The sequence below is a fragment of the Sinocyclocheilus anshuiensis genome, unplaced genomic scaffold (genome assembly GCF_001515605.1).
Source record: "Sinocyclocheilus anshuiensis isolate Anshui unplaced genomic scaffold, SAMN03320099.WGS_v1.1 scaffold1574, whole genome shotgun sequence".
Lineage (NCBI taxonomy): Eukaryota > Metazoa > Chordata > Actinopteri > Cypriniformes > Cyprinidae > Sinocyclocheilus > Sinocyclocheilus anshuiensis.
In genome coordinates, this window is record NW_015547706.1 from 206,029 (window position 1) to 210,378 (window position 4,350).

The 4,350-nt window shown below is 33.9% G+C and overlaps 1 pseudogene; it reads left to right on the forward strand.

Moving 5' to 3' along the window:
• Positions 1-384: 384 nt before the first annotated feature.
• Positions 385-4,350, forward strand: part of LOC107703989 (taste receptor type 1 member 1-like) — a 15,296-nt pseudogene continuing 11,330 nt past the window's right edge.

The window sequence follows — 4,350 nt, forward strand, 5'->3', positions numbered from 1 at the left end:
CCTCAACAGATGCTGCATATATTCACCTCACACAGTGATCACAGGTTATTTTTTTAATTATCTCTAAACTGGAAAAACTTTGTGATCCTAATCCAACTGTAAAGCCCTGCTGAGAGTTCAGAAGATTCTAGTTTGTTTCACAAGAGTTGGACTTGTAGATTCAAACATCTGTACAATTTCTGTATGAGGAGACATTTGTGGTGTAATGCTCTATTTAAAAACGATTTAAATGTTTTATGAGTTAGATATGGAAATGGACATTTGTATCAGTGAATATGGTGGTTTAAGCAAATTTAAGTGTGTTTTAAGAAAATTAAGTGAAGAATATAAACCTGCCTATTCTCAAACGAGCCACTACGCAGGACCAACGGTCTATCTTAAACCATGCTTCTCAGTAGTATTTACATTTTCCTTGTGGGCTTTACTAATTGTTTCTTTGTCAAAGTTTCTTGTTCAACATCTGACTTCAGCTTGGAGGGAGATTACTTATTGGGTGGTCTTTTTGCTTTACATGAAACTGAACATGAAACAACCCTGTTTTCCACAGAGGCCACTGAATGTTTCAGGTAAGAATGCACCTTTTAAAACTTTAGGGTTATTAGTACAGAGTATTTTAAATAAAATCAGCTTTTCACTGATTCTAATCAGCTTTTCACAATTCTAAACTGAATATTCAGTTACATGCTATTAACTTCCTCACTGATGTTTTTAAGGCACAGTACCGCAAAATCTGGATATCAAATGTTGCAAGTAATGAGGTTTGCTGTTGAGGAGATTAATAATTCCACAACTCTTCTGCCCAATGTTTCTCTGGGCTATGACATTTTTGACCATTGCTCTAATACACAGAATTTCAATTCCGTTTTAAGTTTCATCTCAAAGAATGGCTCAATAAAACCTAAAGAAAAACTCAACAACTATCAGCCTAAAGTGATTGCTTTAACAGGACCATATGGAAGCTCAAAATCTATGACTGTTGCACCACTGTTCACAATGGACCTTATACCAATGGTAAATTTTGTGTCTTTTTATACAGTATACACAACAAAATACTTGCACACTACCTTTTGTTCAGGACTAACAAGTTACTATGAGTCTCTCTCTCTCTCTATATATATATATAACAATGCATTAAGAGGCCAGGGGTGTAGACATTTGAACAGAATGAAGATGTGTACATTTTTTATTTCGCCTAAATATCATATCTTTTTTTTTATTTAGTGCATGCCCTTCAGAAGATACATGTTTCCCAGAAGACAAAATAAGTTACATATTCCCTGATCTTCACATTCAAAAAATCTTCACCCCCTGGCTCTTAATGCATTGTTTTTTCCTTCTGAAGCATCAGTGAGCATTTGAACCTTCAGTAATAGTTGCATATGAGTCCCTCAGTTGTCCTCAGTGTGAAAAGATGGATCTCAAAATCATACAGTCATTGTTAGAAAGGGTTCAAATACACAGAAATGCTGAAAAACCAAAGAATTTGTGGGATCTGAAGGATTTTTCTGAAGAACAGCTGGCAGTTTAACTGTTCAGGACAAACAAAGGACTCATGGACAACTATCACTAAACAAAAAAACACAGCTGTGGATCATCCAGGTAACAACACAGTATTAAGAATCAAGCATATGCAAACTTTTGAACGGGGTCATTTTTATAAATTCAACAATTATTTTCTCATGTGGACTATATGTAAACGTCTTTTATGTGACATAACATGCATTTTTTATGGTCCCTCTTATTGGTAAAAATAATAAACATTTGGCAAATTCTGCAAGGTGTGTGTAAACTTTTGACCTCAACTGTATATATATGTGTTTTCTTCTCTTTCAAAGGTGAATTATGTAGCTTCTAGCTATGTCTTAAGCGATAAACATCAGTATCCTTCTTATGTAAGAACAATTCCTAGCAACAACGACCTGATAGAGATGATTATTCACATCATACGGTGGTTTGGATGGAACTGGATCGCCTTTCTTGGTAGCCAACACGATTTGGATGGACTAAACGTGTTTAACGAATATATAAGAAATACTGGCATTTGTTTGGCCTATCAAGAGAGTCTGAGCCTAAATGCAAACAACAGTCTAACACTTAAAAAGATCAATAAGCTCAGCATCAATGTCATTGTAATTTTTGCTTTGCCACAATATGCAACCAAAATGATCAAAGCAGCCATAGCAAACAATATCCAAGACAAAGTATGGATTGCAAGTCAACATTGGGCTATGAATCAGCAGCTTCCAAGAGAGCCAGGGATCGGGAAAATTGGCACAGTTATTGGCATTATGGAGAAACTGTTGTCATTGACCGGATTTAATGAATTTGTCTATAAAGCCAGAGGAACAACTGATGTTGGCCATAATGATAGAGCTGAGAGTGAAGTCCAGAGGAAGAGTAAGACATGTAATCAAGATTGTGATTACTGCTCATTGTTGACCACAGAGGAGATTATAAATGAAAATCCCACACTCTCCTTTGCCATCTATTCTGCCATATATACCATAGCTCATGCATTACATAAAGTTCTACAGTGCGACATGAATAAATGCCACAAAAATACAATGGTCAAGCCATACATGGTAAGTGAATTCATGTAATTCCTTGACAAGTTGAATAACTATTTTATTTACATTATTGAAGTAACGCAGGGGTGGCGAACTCCGGTCCTGGAGAGTTCAGCTCCAACCCTAATTAAAACTCATCTGCCTGTAGCTTCCTAATAACCCTTCAGACCTTGATTAGCTTGTTCAGGTGTGTTTGATTAGGGTTGAAGCAAAACTCTGCAGGGCTGCGGCTCTCCAGGACCGACGTTCGCCACCCCTGAAGTAACGTTTTAATTAATTAAATAATGAATGATATTATATTTTAATAAAATATATTATACCTTATTGTATTATTGCTGATATTATTTAATTATTGTGCAATAATTTAATAAAAGAGTAAAACAAAAGTAATATAAATTGTATTAATATTATAGTAATATAACTTTAATATAATATAACAGATAATATAGTTATATTTATATATTACTTTTTTTTTACACACCTCACAACAGCTTCTGGGAGAAATAAAGAAGTTGGATTTTCTACTCAATGGCAAGGCAAGGCAAGTTTATTTATATAGCACATTTCATACACAATGGTAATTCAAAGTGCATTACATAAAAGAAAAGAAAATAATAATAAAAAAAATTATCACAACAATAAAACAAGGAATTTAAAAACTTTGAAAATGATCAGACATAGTATCACATTAAATACGATGATCATTTTGATGCAACTATCAGTTATGCAGTTGTGCTCTGGCGCACTGATGTGAATCCTCCACAGTTTGAGATGGTGGGCACATATGAGAAACTTCCAGAAATTACTTTCACCATAGACAACTCTCTCCTTCTCTGGCATAACAATGGTTCTGTAAGTTATTTTTTTTATATATATTGAGCCTTCATCTAAACATTTACCTTTGTAGATTACAGTTTTCTCAATCAGTTTTACACATTTTGCCAAATGAAATTCAACTAACAGACTTCTACTTTAGCAAAACAATTCAATTTATTGTCATGATGAATGAGTAATCAGGGTTGCTGTTGAGAAGGGGCCATGAAATGAAGAATCAAAATGTTCTTGATATTTACACATATGAGTGGTTACTCTGCAATATAAACATAATGCAAGTTTCAAAAAAACTAATTCCCCAGGGTAAAATATGAATTATTGTTACCCTTCTGAAATACCAGGATCAGAACAATCATGATGTCACAATCTCTCATCGACATGCCCCTTAACATGCATCATTGTTTTATGTAATCAAGGAAGTGTGTTCTGAACAATTAATATCTGTCCATCAATCACAAAAGCTATACTATTAGGTAAAGAAATGCCTTTTTGGTGGAAAAAAAAAACACACTGCAAACCTCATCATCAACAGTGTTGAAAGTTACTTTTAAAAGTAATGCATTACAATATACTCCCTAAAAAAGTAACTAATTACGTTACTTAGTTACTTTTTATGGAAAGTAATGTGTTACGTTACTTTTGAGTTACTTTTTAACTCTGGCCAGGGCTTGCTTGTTTGTTTTTAATATAAAAAGTTCTTCTTTTACAAATGTAAAATCCCTTTTCACAACAAAAGTGAAATTAATACGCCTTAGGCTGAAGGAAATGTAAATTCATGTCTGTACAATAGAGGGCACAGCTCAAACAAATTGCATGAAGAAATATGATACAGGAGAAGTTCAACACTATTCAGCAATAACAAAAATGAAACACAAATGTGTCATTTTTGCTTAGTATGGTTGAATTAGATCATCGAAGGTCAGTAGCAAAGACATTGGTTAATAAAATG